Source organism: Lepus europaeus, chromosome 8 (genome assembly GCF_033115175.1).
Source record: "Lepus europaeus isolate LE1 chromosome 8, mLepTim1.pri, whole genome shotgun sequence".
Classification (NCBI taxonomy): Eukaryota; Metazoa; Chordata; class Mammalia; order Lagomorpha; family Leporidae; genus Lepus; species Lepus europaeus.
The window spans coordinates 104,640,416-104,659,316 of NC_084834.1; the positions used below are offsets into that span (position 1 = coordinate 104,640,416).

Below are 18,901 nucleotides of genomic sequence, written 5' to 3' on the forward strand. Positions count from 1 at the left end.
AGAACCTCACATTGATCTTGGAATAAGAGTTAATGCCCAAGAAATATTTCTTAAATTGAGCTAAATTGATTTCTTAATTTTTTTGTGCTACCATCTAGTTTTTGCCTAAGTTGCTGTTATTGTAGGATTTAGGGATTACAACAATTGATATCCTTTTAAGGTCCAGAAAGAAGCAGCTAAGCAGTAGTGACATAAATAGTAACACCATCTGTTTTTATGAAACCAACCTACCAAAGGAGACTCAGAGGAAAATTTCAGTGTTGAATACAGAATTTCTACCTCTATATTAAGTTCGAGGCTACAGAAACAGTGACATCATTTCAGTGTCTATCCAAAGTGATTACATGTTACTTTTTAGTGGATTTGATGCAATTTAAATTCCCCTTAGGAAGTTCTTCCCTAATCATTCTTCTAAAGCCAACCAAGCAACCGTTATGTTCTTCTGTGTCTAGCCACATATTAGGGTTCTGCTTTACCAGAACTATACAAAATATTCTGCATTTGGTTTTTCCTGGCATTGACTGTTGAGGGGTTAGAAATAGTGATCAGTCTTTCCACACTACCTGGCAAGGGGTCCGTATGGCATGGTTCTTGATTCCTGGCATAACTTAAAGGGAAGCTGTCACAATGTCGGTAGCTCTTGATGTCCTGCAAATGAAGGAGAAGGATGTCATCAAATTCCTTGTAGCAGGTGACACCAACTTGACTTCCAAATGGAGCAGTACATATCCAAGAGGAAAAATGATGGCATCTACATCACAAATCTGAAGAGGACTTGGGAGAAACTTCTGTTGGTGGCTCGTGCTGTTGTTGCCATTGAAAACCCTGCTGAAGTCCATGTGATGTCCTCTAGAAACACTGGCCAGAGGGCTGAGTTGAAGTTTGCTGCAGCCATTGGAGCTACTCCTGTTGCTGGTTGCTTCACACCTGGAACCTTCGCTAACTGGATCTGGGCAGCCTTCTGGGAGCCAAGTGTTCTGGTGGTTACTGGTCCCAGGACTGACCACCAGCTTCTCACAGGGGCATCTGATGTGAACTTGCCTATCACTGCTCTGTGTAGTCTCACAGAGTCTTCTCTGCACTATGTGAACATTTCCAGCCATGCTACAACAAGGGAGCCCACGTGGAAGGTCTGATGTGGTAGATGCTGGCCCAGGAGGTTCTGCACGTGTGTGCTACCATCTCCTGTGAACATCCCTGGGAGGTTTTTCCTGCTCTCTACTTCTACGCAGATCCTGAAGAGATTGAAAAAGAAGAGTGGGCCACTGCTGAAAAAAAGCTGTGACCTAGGAGGAATTTCAGGGTGAATGGACAGCCCTAGCTCCTGAGTTCGCTGCTACTCACCCCGAGGTCACAGAGTGATCTCTAGGCATGCAGGTGCCATCTGAGCCTATTCAGCAGTTCCCTCTGAAGACTGGAGTGCTTAGCCTGACACTGAAGCCTTGGCTGTAGCTCCCACTGCTCAGGCCACCAAATGGATGGGAACAACCACTGAGTGGTCTTAAGCTGCTCTTCACAGTCTCTGAAGCAAAAATGGAAATAAGGTTGATGGAAAATAAGCACCAGTTTCTAAAAACTATCTTTACAAGAGAACTGTTCCATTATGAAATGAACCCCGATTCTGGCCTAAATATAATTGGCTTTATTTGGTATTTTCAGTGTTCTGTTTGTAAAATCACCTTTAGATTCAATGACCAGCTAGAAGAACTCTGAGAACAGAGAAAAACAATTATATTCCTGGTTACAGTTTATTGCAAAAGGATGCAGATTAGAATCAGTAATAGAAAAAGGTACACGAGACAAAGTGCAGGAGACAGCAGGCCCAATGATCCCAGTGGCTCTCTTCCAGAAGTGTCAAGTGGGCAGTGTTCAGTGGCAATGTGTACACTGAATATTTCTAACTATGGAAACTCACTTGAGCCTTGGTGTCCAGTGTTTTAATTGGTATGGCCCTCATGGCTGATTTAATCTCCAGTTCCTCCAGGGGTCAAGCTGATACCATATGACCCAAGACCCCAACCATAAATCAGACTGTTAGCATAAACTACCTGGTATGATGCAAGACTCTATGTAAGTAAAGCATTCTTATGTAAGATATTCCAAGGTTCTAGTGATTACCCAAGAACTAGGCAAGGGTCAAACTTTTCTTTGGAACGAGTAGGATGTAGACAACACAGACCAGCTGAGTTAATCCTTTATTGCAGCAATATTAATAGGAATCCTATATGATTTAGGCAATTGTATATTAAGCATGGATTTTGGGATTCTGTTGAAAACCTGAGCCATGCTTCCACTTGGCTGCCGTTGAGTGAGCTGAGCAGGTTTTCATGCCATTCTTTCTAGTTCACCACAGTCCTTTGGGATGACACTCACCTGGTTTCCCTTGGTTGTAGGACTCTTTCATTTCTTCTGAGTATTAGATTATACATGATTTGAATGCTAAGAGATTTATTGAAAATTCAGGCTCAGTTTGAGAAAAGAGCATTTGCTGTATGCTCGCTTCGGCAGCACATATACTAAAATTGGAAAGATCATTTGCTGTATTTGTCATGTATTTCCTTAAATTGTTTTTCTGCATACTCTGTTCACTATTTCTTTGTATAATCTATGAAATCATTTATTCTGAGAACAATGTCAAACTGGCATGGGGGTGTCATTGGGGTGCAGCAAGTTAAGCATCATTTGGGATGCCCGCATTCCATTCAAGAGCTGGCTTGAGTCTTGGCTACTCTGCTGCCAATCCAGCCTCCTGCTAATACACCCTTAGAGGCAGCAGATGATGAACCAAGGACTTGGCTTTCAGCCACTCACATGGGAGACCTCGATGAAGTTCCTGGCTTTTGGTTTTATATTGTCCCAGTCCTGTCTGTTTTGGGCATTTGGGGAGTGAACCGAAGGAAGGAAGGTGTCTCTCTCCCTCTCCGTCTCCATTTATGTATGACACCAGTGATCACTCAAAGCTCTTGACATGATCTACCTAGGTTATGGAAGCCTTTTGAATCTACAGACTCCTTCAGAATTTAGACGAGGCCATAAGTAAAGTGGAAGTTCTCTCCTCCCTTCAGAGAAAAGCACCTCTTTCTTTGATGACCACTTCTTTCCACTGGGGTCTCACCCACAGAGGTCCTTCATGTAGGATGGGCTGAGCTGGGCTGATCCAAAGCCAGGAGCCAAGAGTTTCTTCTGGGTCTCCCATGTGGGTGCAGGGACCCAAGCATGTGGGCCATCTTCTACTGCTTTCCCAGGCCATAGCAGAGAGCTGGATCAGAAGTGGAGCAGCTGGGTCTCTAACTGATGCCCATATGGGATGCTGGCATTGCAAGCAGCATGTTTACTCGCTATGCCACAGCACACAGGCAATGGTTTGATCCGCTGTGCCACAGCACCAGCCCATCAAAAATTATTTCTTAGAGTCTGTCAGTAAAGTCCGTAAAGCCTCAGCACAATGCCTGTAGTGACCCCCATGGAATGTGGCTTTTCTGAAATAACTGCTAAGTCTTTTTGGAGTTTGCATTTTACAGAATAATTGCCTTATCTTAGAGTTGAAGCTTAAAATAATGGGCACATTCATAATACCTTTTTCTGTTGACTTATTTTAAAGGCCATTACACATATATCATAACACCTTTCTAGTTTTCTACTGATAATAATTTCCAGACCATGCCTTGAGAAAGGGAGTAGACATCATATGCACTATCTCTTGGCCAACCAGGAGCTGTGCTTACATTGTCCTATGCGTAGCTTTCTCTCCTAGGTCTCAAATACTGTGGTCATTGTGGATGAAGGAGAGGTTTTCATCAGAGTTGATGGTTTATGTATTTTAACTCTTTTACTAATACTTATTTTGAGGAAAAAAAAACCCACCAGTTTCCTATCTCAAAAAATAATAATCAATAAAGGAATATGGGGGCTGGCATTGTTGGGTAGTATATCCCATATGAGCACAAGTTCGAGACCTGGCTGCTCCACTTCCAGTTCAGCTCCCTGATAATGGGAAAAGCAGCAGTAATTGTTGGATGAAGCTCCTGGCTCTTGGCTTTGGTCTGGCTCAGCCCTGGCTGTTGTGACCATTTGGGAAGTGACCCAGAGGATGGAAGATTCTCTCTCTCTCTCTCTCTTTCTCTCTCTCTCCCTCTCTCAGTAATTCTGAATTTCAAATAAATAAATAAATAAAGCCTAAAAAATAAATAAAGGAATATGGCCTGTGACATAGTACATGCAGTTGTAATGTGATAAATCATAACAGTAGGCAAAACAATCATAAAAATCTTCTTTAAAATTTATTTTATTTATTTGAAAGAGTTACATAGAGAGGTAGAGATGGAGTTGGGGGAGTCTTCCATCTGCTGCTTCACTCCCCAAATGGCTGCAATGGCTAGAGCTGAGCCAATCTGAAGCTAGGAGCCAGGAGCCAGGAGCCAGAAGCTTCTTCCAGGTCTCCCATGTGGGTATAGGATCCCAAGAACTTGGGCCATCTTCTACTGCTTTCCCAGGTTCATTAGCAGAGAGCTGTATTGGAAGTAGAGCAGTCAGGACTTGAACCAGACCATATGTGGTGCCGGTGCTGTAGGTCAGGGCTTTAACCTGCTGTGCCACAGTGCCAGCCCCCAGAAAAAAATTTAAGGAATATTGTGCTAATCTTAGTATGATCATGTAAAAAGCAAGGTATTTCTCTGGAATTAGTAAATATCTAGAACTGAAGATCCATTTATAGTAATATACTTAAGCCATTAAAAAACCAAATTTATCACTCAGAGTCTTAGAAAAACCCAAATTTTTTATTGAGTTGGAAACTCTCTCACCTCCAAACTCTTTTCTCTTTCCACTGAAAAAATTATTTATGTAATGTGATTTTGGGTAATGAGCTTTTTTAAACATATGGATCCCATTATAACATAACAGATGATATTTAATGTGACACTAATAGTATATGTGGGACTAGAAAGAGGAAGGGGGGAGTGTTTGTGAATATTTGAGGCATTTCCTTTAAACCTCGTGATTATGTCTTATAAGCAGACTTGAGCTTATTAACATTCACTTCTTCTGACATTTAAAAATAGTGATTTTTTCTTAAAAAATTTATATCAAACTAGTACTTGCACTTACTATGTACTGCCCACATAAAATTAAGTATGATGTTTTATATATTTGTATACTCACTTGGATATGATATACATATGGTTGCTTCTCTACATATACCAATTGTGAATATGCTTTTATTCTCCCAAGAGCTCTCCTTCCACACTCTTACATGATATTTGCTTAAGGTTTCTTTTCTCTGCCTGCTCAGACAGCAGTGCTCATATCGAATGATAAATGTGATAGGGATCATGTATAAAAATACAGTTGGCAAAGGAGCAGGGAAAAATGGGTGAAAAAAAATTCTGCATCAAGGAAAGGGATATTTTGTGTGTAAGAACTCCAGAAAGCAATAAGGATGTTGGGTAGAATTTCTCCATCATTTGAAGGAATGTCATAAAATGTGTTAATCATTAAGGGAGCCAACCCAACCACTTTTGGATCCCTCATTCATGGGTTATCTTTAAGCAAATCTGAAGTTGGTACTTACTCTGCTAGTGATTTCCTGCCTACAATGAGGAAAAAGAGTCACTATTTTTAATTATATTGTTGTGAAACTCTTGTTAGTGGGGACAGTGCCTTCATTTGAGAGCTATTTTACTGTTTTTATTTCAGGAATGTTAACAGCATACTTGATCAGTTTTGAAAGGATTCCAGTTACGGGTTTAAGGGGCAGAGGAAGTAAAGTTGAGAAGTGAAAGGGACAAAATATAACTGGTCTCAAAATTCTCTTTCCTGCACTAGCCAGAAAGCTTTCTGCACTTCAAATTCTCCCTCTAGACAAAGAGTCATAGGAGCTGTGATACATGCTTTTATAAATATTCCTTAACTAAAATGGAAAAATCCAATTTTTTTTTGTGACATAATAAAGATGTTGTCCCAGCATTTAGGGAGAACTCTTAGATTATTTTTAGATTAAGCTAAATCATGCATTCTTTGTATTTAAAATATTTTGTATTTTAATTTTAAAGTCTTTGTGTATGCATTCTTTGTATTTAAAATTTTTATTTATTTATTTTGTTTATTTGAGAAAGAGGGAAAGAAAGGTATCTTTCATCTACCACTTTTCTCTACAAATGCCTGCAAGAGCTTGGATTATAGCAGGCTGAAGCCAGGAGCCAAGGACCAAATCGGGGTTTCCCACATGGGTGGCACAGAACCAAGCACTTGCCCCACCATATGCTGCCTCCCAGGATTCACACTGTTGGGAAGCTGGAGTCAGTTGCTGACCTGGGAGTCTAACCTAACCCATTTACTCCAAAAGGGAGATCCCAAGGGATGTCTTAACAAACATGCCAAATGCTCACCTCCATTCTTTGTGTTTTACATTTTGTTACTCTTGCAGATGTCTCTCTTTATAGAACCTTAACTGTATCCCCATATGCATGTACACACACACACACACACACCATCTCCAGAAAACTTATGACATTAGTGTTAATACTTGAAATTCACTTTTAGGGACATCCCCTGAAAGAGCCTGACCAGCTTAATATCCACTATGGGGCAGTGGCCAAAACTGAGTTGCAAGAGACCGTCACCCATATCATGTCTGTATTCCTTCCTGACCACATGGTGCTTGGCACAAAGCAGGTGCCACCTCAGTCAACGTTTTAGCTTGAATAACTGGGAAAAAGAAATGCACAAATTCTATGACTGACATATACAGTGCATTGCCTCCTTTGATTTTCAGACCTGAAGTAGGTACCATTTTAATCTCTGTTTAACCTCAGAGAGTTGATGTAGCTTGCTCAAGGTCATAGAACATAATTCGGAAGTGGTGGAGATGGAATTTGAAGGCAAATTATTTAACTTCCTGCTCCACTAACTTGCTTTTGCTACAGCTCTCTGAATGCTTATGCTTTTTATTAAAAGAAGGAAAGGCGAAGGTCAAGGGCTGTAGTGAGAGAGCTTTTTGAAATGTTGTGATTTTGCTGTCATAGCCCAGTGAAAGGTGCATTAAGAAGTACCCACTAGATCTTAAATGTACCCAGGAATGCTCCGAGTTTTTGCTTTGGGCAGCAGATTTCTTTTTTCTTTTTTAAGAAAGCAAACATTTCCAAATGGGAAAGGAAGAAAAGAAGTGTTGGGAATGTTTTATTCTTTTTTGAGAAGGCTTCTGAATATGTGGGAAGCAGCGGCCCAGTGACTTGAGAGGCGGGGCTTGGATGTGCATGCTGGGGACTGTTGACAGGGCTAATTGCACCCTTTGTCCTCACAGTGACACCAGCTTATTTTCTTTTAATTTGCTGCTCAATTTTCTAAGTTTAGATTTTTGTAATATTAAACAGTTTTGAAGCAGTTTCTAAGGAAACCCCTCACACAAGGCACTGAAGTCAATAATTGGAAAGTCATTATGTATAAATTAAGAGAAACAGGCTGTGTGCCTGGAGGCACAGATGGGAAGGGGCAGTTTCAGAAATCCCAGCTAGAGTGACCTGTGTTTTTATTCCTTTTCCAACAGCCACTTTGTTAACAAGCTTTCCAATGTCCCCAAAGAAGTTCAAGGTCAAAGTGCACAGTTTTTAGTTAGCAAAGCCCATGTATAAATAGTCATTTAAGGTCTTCTTCCTCAGATAGTACAACCTCTAGGACAGCTAGTGTGTTTTCCTAGTTAACATTGTGAAGTGTTTTATTCATATAAACACATAACAAGTTGATAAAAAGAAGTGAAAACACATTTTATAAAATTTCTGGCATATGGCTATCACTCAAATTGTTAGCTATTATGGTAATCCCCCTTGGCCATGGCTGATACATTCCAACAACCCTCGTAGAGACCCCAAATAGTTCCAAATCCTATATTTACTATGTTTTTCTTTTACATACATACCTATGATAAAGTTTCATTTATAATGTAGGCACAGTGAGAGATTAACAGCAATCCATAATGAAATATAACAGTTATAATAAGATATTGTAGTAAAAGTGATTTAGTAGTTATATGGTTTTTATATTTGGAATTTTCCATGTTATATATTTTGAATGTGAATGAACATGGGTAACTTAAAACAGAGAAGGTGAAGTCGAAGCTAGATAAAGGAAAACTGCAGTACAGTTTTAGCCACCAATCTCTAACTTTTCTCTTCCTTTTATTGCCTTGCACATTTATATTTTCTGTTATATGTTCTGTAGTCAATATAATCTGCCTTATAGTTTTTTTTCTATGTAATAGTTTATTTTACCAAATTTATTGGTTGATTCTAATTGTACTTGTATTACCTTTCTGATATTGTTTTTAAGCATAAAATGATTTCATTTACTCAATATACTTATATACTTATGTATATATTTAAATAAATCATGAAGCCAATGTTACGAGATCCCAACTTTCAGTTAATAAGAGATAGGTACGTACATATTTTCACTTCAATATCACAAGAAAACCACAAGCTAGACATACAATGGGTTATGGAGGAATTCAACAGAGAATGTTGAATGATTCCTGGATATTATCCATGGAGCAAGGTGACAGCCCTGTAGAAATGAAATTTACTTACTCTTGAGAGGATATGATTGAGATAATGAAGTAGGAAATGAAGGAATGGGAAATCCAATTTCTGGACATGAGGATAACAAGTACATAATTTTTTTAGAAAGCTTTTATTTAATAAATACAAATTTAATAGGTATAGTTTTAGGAATATAGCAGTTCTTCCCCCCATACCCCCCTCCCACCCCTACTCCGGTCCCACCTCCTACTCCCTCTACCATCCCATTCTTCATTAAGATTTATTTTTATTTATCTTTATATACAGAAGACCAACTCAATACGAGGTAAAGATTTCAACAGTTTGCACCTACACAGACACACAGCATATAAAGTACTGTTTGAAGACTAGTTTTACCATTAATTCTCATAGTACAACTCATTAAAGACAGAGATCCTACATGGGGTGCAAGTGCACAGTGACTCCTGTTGTTGATTTCACAATTGCCAATCTTATTAATGATGTCAGTGACCACCTGAGGCTCTTGTAATGCGCTGCCAAGGCTATGGAAGCCTTTTGAGTCCACAAACTGTCTGTATTTAGACAGAGCCATAAGCAAAGTGGAAGTTCTCTCCTCCCTTCAGAGAAAAGTATATCCTTTTTTGATGGCCCCTTCTAATCACTGGGGTCTCACTCACAGAGATCCTTCATCTAGATCATTTTTTGCCAGAGTGTCTTGGCTTTTCATGCCTGAAGTGCTCTCATGGGCTTTTTAGCCAGATCAGGATGCTTTAAGGGCTGACTCTGAAGTCATAGTGCTGGTTAGGGCTTTTGTCAATCTATGAGTCAGATGTATAGACTACTTCCTATGTTGGAACATTCTCTCCTTTTTGGTTCTTTTTATTATTATTATTTTTTAACCAGGCAGTTAGACAGTGAGAGAGAGAGAGAGAGAGAGAGAGAGAGAGAGACAGAGAGAAAGGTCTTCCTTCCGTTGGCTCACTCCCCTAATGGCCGCTGCGGCTGGTGCTGTACTGATCTGAAGCCAGGAGCCGGGTGCTTCTTCCCGGTCTCCCATGCAGGTGCAGGGACCCAAGCACTTGGGCCATCCTCCACTGCCCTCCCGGGCCACAGCAGAGAGTTGGACTGGAAGAGGAGCAACTGGGACAAGTACCCGGCACCCCAACAGGGACTAGAACCCGGGGTGCCAGCACTGCAGGCAGAGGATTAGCCAAGTGAGCCATGGCGCCAGCCTGGTTCTTTCTATTGTTATTAGCAGACAGTTTGTCTCATTTATGTGACCCTTTGACACTTAATCCTATCTATATGATCAAATATGAGTTATGGAGCTCTAGCCAGTGCTGGAGTGTTAGGGAGGAATCCAGTGTGATACCCAAGTTGGGCATGGTAGAGCTAGAGCTCCTCTATTGGCAGCAGGGATAGGTTTTGATTATGCTGTCTGGTGTGTTCACAGCCCCAGGTCCTCTCTCCAAGGTAAACCTACTGTTCAAAGTGAGCCCACAGTGCATGCATACCCCACCTACTCAGGCCCATGAACTGCACAAAGCATCCAGGCTCTTCTCAGTGTGAGCTTGAAACCCTGCTTGATGACACTCTACAACACTCAGGGAACTCTGAACCTATGTAGCCAGACCCTCTGTAGCCAGTGACTGCCCAAAGACCCAGCCACACCTCATGCCCTATTGCACAGTCCCAGGATTCCCACTGTCACAGGGCACAGGGTTTCCACAGTCACAGGGAAGAAAGAAACCACTGTCTGCTCTATGATCCTCTGCATCCATGGTGAGAGCCATTCCTCTCCTAGTGACAGAGGGCTGCCTGACAGAGGTCAGTCAGTGCTCCATTTTGGCAAGATGAGTCTGGTGCACTATTGTGTTGTAGGGAGGGGAAAACCATGCCCTTTCTTCACATACCTAAGTGGTGCTCTGTCTCCAGGCCAGAATCAAAGTCAGTGAGGACTATGGATTTATCCCTCCATCAGATTCCACCAGTGGTACATGGGCCACAGCAGCCTCCATTCACCATATAAAGATGGTGCTTCCTTAATGCTGCTTGCTGGGTGGTGTCTTGGTCAGGGTATGGGAGGAAAGCAATGTGCCCTCCCCTCAGTGGGTTGGGTGGGCCCTCTGCCAGTGACTCAGGCCAGACTCAAATCCAGTGGGGGCTACAAAGATCTCCTTCAGACAATTTCACCAGTGGTGCATAAGTGCTGCCAGTTCCTCTCACCCCAGTCTGAGAAGATGGCATCTCCACCAGCCAGCAGCTGTAGGATCACTGGTAGTGTCCTGCTAGCTGCTGCTTGGTTGTAAGGTCCCCACTGCTCCACAGAATATCCGTCTTTTTGCAGACCCTCAATTGAAAAGTTCTTTTCGATTGTTGCTTGAGAATGCACTTCCTCCCCTTTTCTTCAGGTATCTTCCCATGGTCAAAACAGCACGTCTTTTCCTTATTCATCCATCTCAGATCCTCCCAGAATAGTGTATTTTTCTTAGCTGGTATAAAAATAGCCTTGTTGGGCATTTCCTTGCACTGAAAATAATTTCTTGAGGTTGATGGGAAATACACCAAAACATTTGTTTTTTTAAATTAATTGTTTTCGTTTATTTATTGCTATTTTATATGAAAGAGAAACCAGAGACAGAGATATACTGAGAGATCTTCCATTTGTTTATTCACTTTTCAAATGCTCTCTAAAGCCAGGCCTGGACCAAGTTGAAGTCATGAGGCCGGATCTTAATTCAGGTCTCCCATGTGGGGACATGGATCAAATTACTTGAGTTATTCCCTGCTGCCTCCCAGGTTTGTGTTATCAGGAAGCCGAATCTGAAGGAGAGGAGCTGGGTTGTGAACCAGGTACTCTGAGAGGAATGTGGGTGTCCCAAGTGTTGACTTAGCTGTTAAACCAAACATCTACCCCAATATTCACTTTTAATGAATGAAAAAACCAATCTGAGGTAGTTTAAACAACAAACAACATCATGACAAAACTTGGGGGGTTATCTCATAGCATAGAATAACATCTTGGTCTATGGCCTACTGGAAAAGGAATTTAAAAAATAAGTCTGTAACCCAGGATTAATCATTATTTTCAGTTTTTGGTCACTGCTTTGCTAAGCTTTTCTGCTTTTCTATTCACTGGAATTATCTCTGTGTGTATGGGGTTAAATGGTCATCTCTTAAGTTAGTCTCCTTAGGCTATTATATAGAATGCCACGGACTGCAAGGCTTAAATAACAGAAATGATTTCCTCACAGTTCTGAAGGTTGGGAAGTTCAAGATTAAGGTGCTCTTAGAGTTGTTTTCTGGGGCCCATCTTCTTCCTGGGTTATACAGGGTTGCCTTCGCATTGTGACCTCATATGGCCTCTTCTCTTTGTGTGAGTAAAGAGAGAAAGACAATTTTTTTCTCTTCTTATAAGTACACCAATTATATTGGATTAGGGCTTCGCTCTTACGGTCCCATGTGACCATAACTACCTCACCAAAATGCAATCATCCTGGGGGATGAGAGCTTTAACATACAAATTTTAGGGGAATATAATTTAGTCTATATTAACCCCCCTCCCATCCACAAGTTGGCGTTATCTTTGGTCTGGTCACATGGCAGAAGCTAACTGTCTTGGTACCTGTGTTCCAAATTGCTAAGAGCTATGGCTTGAATGTTTGTGTCCACCTAAATTATTTAAAATATTTACTTATTTGAAAGGTGGAGTTACAGATAAGGAGAGGCAGAAGCAGAGAAACAGAAATCTATTCACTGGTTCACTCCCCAAATCACTGCAACAGCTGGAGCTGGGCTGGTCCAAAGCCAGGATCTAGAGTTTCATCTGGGTCTCCCACGTCGGTGTAGTGGCCCAAGTACTTGAGCCATCTTCTCTTGCCTTCCTAGGCACATTATCAGGGAGCTGGATCAGAAATGAAGCAGCTGGGACTTGAAACGGTGCTCATATGGGATGCTGGGGCTGCAGATGGTGGCTTACCCTGCTACACCACAGCATCGTTCTTATTCACCTAAAATTACTATGTTGAGGTTAAAACCTCTCAGGTGAAGATGGCAGCAGTAGGTTATGTCTTTGAGGGATGAGTAGAACTTGAGGGAATAGCTCTCAGGTGTGTGATTAGTGCTATTATTCAAGGAACATTCCACAATACAATCAAAACACTCTAAGACAAACACATAGGCAGCATCTTATTGAATGGGAAAAAGTTGGAATCATTCCCACTAAGATCTGGAACCAGATAAGGATGCCCACTCTCAGTATTGCTATTCAATATAGTCCAGGGAGTCTTAGCTGGAGCTATTAGGCAAGAAAAAGAAATCAAAGGGATACAAAATGGCAAGAAGGAAGTTAAACTATCCTGTATTTGAAGTTGACATAATTCTGTTTATAGGGGATTGAAAAGACTGCATTAAGAGGCTATTGGAACTCATAGAACTTGGCAGAGTGGTGGGATATAAAATTAACACATAAAAATCAATATCTTTTGTATATACAGACAATGCCATGGCTGAGAAAGAACTTTTAAGATATATCCCATTCACAATAGCTACAAAAAATTAAATACATTGGAACAAATTTAACCAAGGATGTCAAAGATCTCTATGATGAAAATTACAAAACATTAAAGAAAGAAATAAAAGACACAAAAAATAAAAAAAATCTTCCATATTCATGGATTGAAAGAATCAATATCATCAAAATATCCATACTACCAAAAGCAATTTACAGATTCAATGCATTCCCAATCAAAATACCATAGACATTCTTCTCAGGTATAGACAAAACAATGCTGAAATTCATACAGAAACACAGGAGACCCCAAATAGCTGAAGCAATCATATACAACAAAAACAAAGCTGTATATATCACAATACTAGATTTGGAGACATACTACGGGGCAGTTATAATGAAAACAGTCTGATCCCAGCGTAAAAATAGACATGTAGACCAATGGAATGGAATAGAAATTCCAGAAATCAATCCATGCATTTACAACAAACTTATTTTAGGCAAAGGAGCTAAAATCAATCCCTGGAGAAAGAACAGTTTCTTCAACAAATGGGGTTGGGAAGATTGGATCTCCTCATGCAGAAGTATGAAACTAGATATCTATTTTACACCTTACACAAAAACCCATTCAAAATGGATCAAAGACCCAAACCTCTGACCCAATGCCATCAAATTTCTAGAGAACATTGGATAAACTCTGTGAGACATTAGCATAGGCAAAGACTTCTTGGGAAAGAGTCCAGAAGCACAGACAATCAAAGCCAAAATTGACAAGTGGGATTACATTAATCTGAGAAGATTCTGAACTGCTAAAGATACATTCAGCAAAATGAAGAGGCAACTGACAGAATGGAAGAAAATATTTGCAAACTATGCAACTAATAAAGGGTTTATATCCAGAATCTATAAAGAGCTCAAGAAACCCAACAACAACAAAACAATCTAGTTAAGAAATGGGCAAAGGACATGAACAGACATTTTTTTAATAGAGGAAATTCAAATGGCGGTCAGACACATGGAAAAATGCTCAGGATCACTAGCCATCAGGGAAATGCAAATCAAAACCACAATGAGGTTTCACCTCACCCCAGTTAGAATGGCTGTCATGCAGAAATCAACAAACAACAAATGCTGGCAGTGATGTGGGGAAAAAGGTATCTTAATCCACTGTTGGTGGTAAAGTAAACTGTTTCATCCACTGTGGAAGACAGTAGGGAAATACCTCAGAAATCTGAATATGTACCTACCATATGATCCAGCTATCCAATTCCTGGGAATTTACCCAAACCAAAAGAAAGCAGCATATGAAAGAATCATCTATATGGCCATGCTCATTGCAGCACAATTCACAATAGCTAAGATACGCAATCAACCTAGATGTCCATCAGCTGCTGACTGGATAAAGAAATTATGTTATAAATACACTATAGAGAACTACTCAGCTGTAAAGAGAAATGAAATCCTCTCTTTTGCAACAAAATGGATGCAAATGGAAACCATCATACTTAGTGAAATAAGCAAGTCCCCAAAAGACAGATATCATGTTTTCCCCAAACTGGGGTAACTAATAGAGAACTTAAAATGTAATGCATTGGAGTGAAATGGACATTTTAAAAAGATTTATTTATTTATTTATTTATTTGAAAGAGTTACACAGAGAGAAGGGCAGACAGAGAGAAAGGTCTTCTACCCACTGATTCACTTTCCAACTGGCTGCAATGGGTGGAGCTGCTCTGATCTGAAGACAGGAACCAGAAGCTTCTTTCTGGGTCTCCCACGTGGGTGCAGGGGCCCAAGGACTTGAGCCATCTTCTGCTTTCAAATGACCATTTTGAGATTCAATGATTGTTTACAGCCCTTGTCTCTTCTGTTGAGGAACAATGTTTTTTCCTCATAGTATTTGTTGAATTCTTCAGTGTAGGGTTAATGTATGATCATTAAGTAAGCTGAAAATAGATATTTGTGAAAATTAAAAGTGGGAATAGGAGAGGAAGGAGGAGGAAGTGTGGGAATGGGGGTGGGAGGGAGGGTAGGGTGGGAAGTATCATTTTGTTCCTAAATCTGTATATATGAAATATATAAAACTTGTATAATTTAAATAAAATTTTAAAGAAAGAAACTCAAGGTGAGTTGTTTGATCCTCTGGCCACATGACGATGTAGTAAGAAGGCACTGTCTATGGGAAAGTGGACCCTCACTAGACGCTGAATCTGCCTATGCTTTGGTACTGTACTTCCCAACTTCAGAACTGAAGAAATAAATCTCTGTTGTTTATACACTACTCTGTTTACAGTAAATGTGATTGGCCCGGAAGGGTCAGATATTTAGCCTTGAATCAAGCAACTCTGGCCAAAACACAAGATCCTGCAGTACAAATATGGTTTTTGCATGTGTTTGTGTGTAAGGGGGGGTGATGTGGCCTGATAAATGTGTCTTCAAGGCATGGGCAATGGGATTATCATGAAGTAAGCAGAGACACTGAAGTTATCACCATTACTTGAGATCTGGGAAGTAGTGTTAGGAACAAACCAAGGACCTGGTAAGTGAAATTCACCAGCAGAGAAAAATCTAGAGAAAAATGCCAGATCCTGAAGCCAGGACCAGAGGTCAGTTAGGAATCAGAGGAATTACTATTAAAGAGATGAGCAGTGAGTGACATACATGATAAAATTGGTTTTAATTTATATAAACTTTTTAAGTTTATGACCAAATGCTTATTAATTTATAAGCTAGGATATGCAACAGGTGAGGTATGCAGGAAACCTTGATTAGTTCCACCTTCTTACCCTCCTTCACCTTAGATTACCTAAAGGGTGTGTACAAATACTGGAAGGATTATTTATTATACGCGTAGCAAAAAGCAAGGAGACGCTTGAGAAGTCTTCAGAGTTTCCAAAAAAGGAATTCCAGGGATCTCTAAGGCAGGGAGAGTTTTGTAGAGATAAGAAGAACGTGATATCTTGGCCAGAGGGCTCCAAAAGGGGTGCAGGTGCTCTAGGATACAGAGAGAAAACATAGAATTTCCTCTTATGCTTATTCTTTACCTAAAAACCTAACAGAAAGTCAAGCGTGGCTGATATTTCACACACACATTCATGCTGGCAGCCTGGCTTGGGTTGCATGTTAGGCTGGGGCTACTATGTCAGATGGGTGAGGTAGAAAGGAACATCCATGTTGGTTAAGGTCTCAGACTCTGCCACCACCCTCTCTCTCTCTGGATTTAAGTACTGGCTCTTAGACCAACCACTTGTGTGACTTAATGTGAATTGAACATGCACATATTAACTTCTCTATGTCCCTTCTGTGTCACCTGTAAAATAAAAGTAGAAATACTAGTGTTTATTTTGAAGAATTATTCTGAAGGTCAATGGCCTGATATGTAGAAAGTGCTTACAAGGGTTTCTGATGAACAGAAGCGTTATAGGAGAGTTAAGAGTAACTACACTCCTGAGATATGCATGGGAAAGAATAATGAGGGAGCTGACAGTGGTGCCTTCCCTCCTTTGTGCAATCAGAGCATTATGGGATGTATCACCACTTAATATATTTCATTAGATGTAATTCACACAAATTATACAATTGCATCCCAATTAGTACTAGAGAACAGGAATATTTTTTGGTGCCATTAATGAATTGAAAAAAGGAACATTTTTTTTCTCATATAAAATTCAAATAGGATTTTTTTTTTTTTAAGGTAAAGGGTTTATTGACAGGAGAAATCCAACTTGCTGGAGGGAAGAGATGAGGGGAGGGGTCGGTAGAGAGAGAGCGAACACATGTGTGGAAAACAGGTCCTGTTATACCTTTGCAGGGGGCGGGAAAATAGAAGCAGCGATTCCTGATAGGGTTGGGGTGGAGATGACACCTGTGGTTGGGCCATTTGGTCACCTGGCTTCTAGCAATGGCAGCAGAGGCTAGAGTCAAAGATGATGTCCAGGGCATAGGTCATGCTACAGATAAGACTGCTCCATTTTACTAACATCCTCCCTCCCCTACTTTTGTTTTTTATAAAGCAAGTGTTGCATGGGATTACATCAACCCCAAAAGTCCAGGAGGGGTGGCGGGATGATGATCTGTCTTTAGAGCTACTTCCTGCTGACATGGGGCAACAAGTTACTCTCCCCTGGCATGGGGCAATGTCTCAAACCTTGATCTCCTAGGTTGGGAGCTGAGTATATCCTGTAGCAGCATTTGGTTGACTGCCGGGTTGGTGAAGGCTTTGATTCATTCCATTATACCTCAAATAGGAACATTTTGCTTTGAGCTCTCTTAAAATTCTTTTTTCCTTCAAATGATAGTTTCCAGGATATAATTTGTTACGTGTATTCTCTTTTTAAAAATTAGTTTATTTATTTGAAAGACAGAGAGAGAGGAAGAGACTGAGAGAAAGAGGTCTTCTATCCCCTGGTTCACTCCCCAAATGGCCACAACAGCTAAGGCTGGAAGAGGACAAAGCCAGGAGAATGGAACTCAACGTGGGTGTTGGGGACCCAAGGACCTGTCCCTCTTCTGAATTCCCAGGAGTATTATCAGGAAGCTGTATCAGAATTGGAATGGCTGGGACTCTAACTGGCCCTGACCTTGCAGGCTGTGACTTAACCAGCCATGCCACAACCCAGCTCTAATGTATATTTTCTTTATTGAGATCTATTTGAAGGCATTCCACCTAAATAAGAAAACTGCCTAGAAAAGAATGGAATTACATTCACCACTGAATCAGACTTATTGTAGCAAGCATCAGCAGCACGAGGAAATCTCATGCTGAGAGGTCAAATTAAAGGACAATCTCTATCACTGTCTTGAAATAATAAAACAGACCCTTCAGGTAGCATGTGCATCTGGTTGTCATTGTTAGGACGGCCTGCACGGATTTGGCTCACTGGTCAGGAAGTGGAGCAGGTAATGGAGAGAACCTTCTTAGGGGATGGACGAGACTGGATCAAGGAGCAATGATGTAGGAGAAACTGTGCAGGCTAAAACATCCCTGGTGCCTGGACCATTGGAGGACCCACTGGGACCAAGAAACATCTCAGCAGAAATGATCTTGAGAATTCTTGAAAGTAGTGAAAACTTTTTATTATTTATTTTATTTATTTGAAAGGCAGAGTAACAGAGAAAGAGATATATTTTCCATCTTTCTGGTTCACTCCCCAGATGATTGCAACAGCCAGGTCTGGGACAAGCCAAAGCCGAAGCCAGAAGCCAGAAATTCCATCTGAGTCTCCCACATGGCACATTAGCAGGGAGCTGGATCAGAAGTGGAGCAGCCAGGACTCAAACTTGCACTCTGATATGGAAGGCTGGCATTGCAGGCAGTAGCTTACCTGCTGTGCCACAATACCAGCCCAGAACAGCTGTTTTCTTTCTTCCCTCCTTTCTCTCTCTCTCTCTCTTTCTTTCCTTTTCCCTCCCTCCCTCCCTCCCTCCTCTTTCCCCCTTCCCCCTCTGAGTGCTAGTTCGAGTCCTGGTTGTTCTGCTTGCCATTTAGCTTCTTGCTGATATGTCTGGGAGTGCAGTGAATATGGCCCACATTCTTGGTCCCCTGCCACCCATGTGGGAGACCAAGATGGAGTTCTTGGCTTCTGGTTTAGGCCTGGTCCAAGACTGGCAGTTGTGGCCATTTGGGAATGAACTAGCAGATGGAAGACCTCTCTCTTTCTCTCTCTCACTGGTTTTCACAGTCTCTTCCTTTCAAATAAATAAAGTAAATAAATCTTTAAGCTAACAATGCACTTTGGGGGATTAAAAGCAGTGTATGACTGGTTACATCATTATAAGGTATACTGATAACCAAAAAATATATATTATAAAAGTCAAGCTTGAACAGACCATTCGTGTAAAAGGTGAGAAACTGCAGTTT

At 40.8% G+C, this 18,901-nt stretch overlaps 1 pseudogene; it reads left to right on the forward strand.

The window, feature by feature from the left end:
* The first annotated feature begins 627 nt into the window (after positions 1-627).
* Positions 628-1,505, forward strand: LOC133765681 (small ribosomal subunit protein uS2-like; annotated as a pseudogene).
* Positions 1,506-18,901: the final 17,396 nt, after the last annotated feature.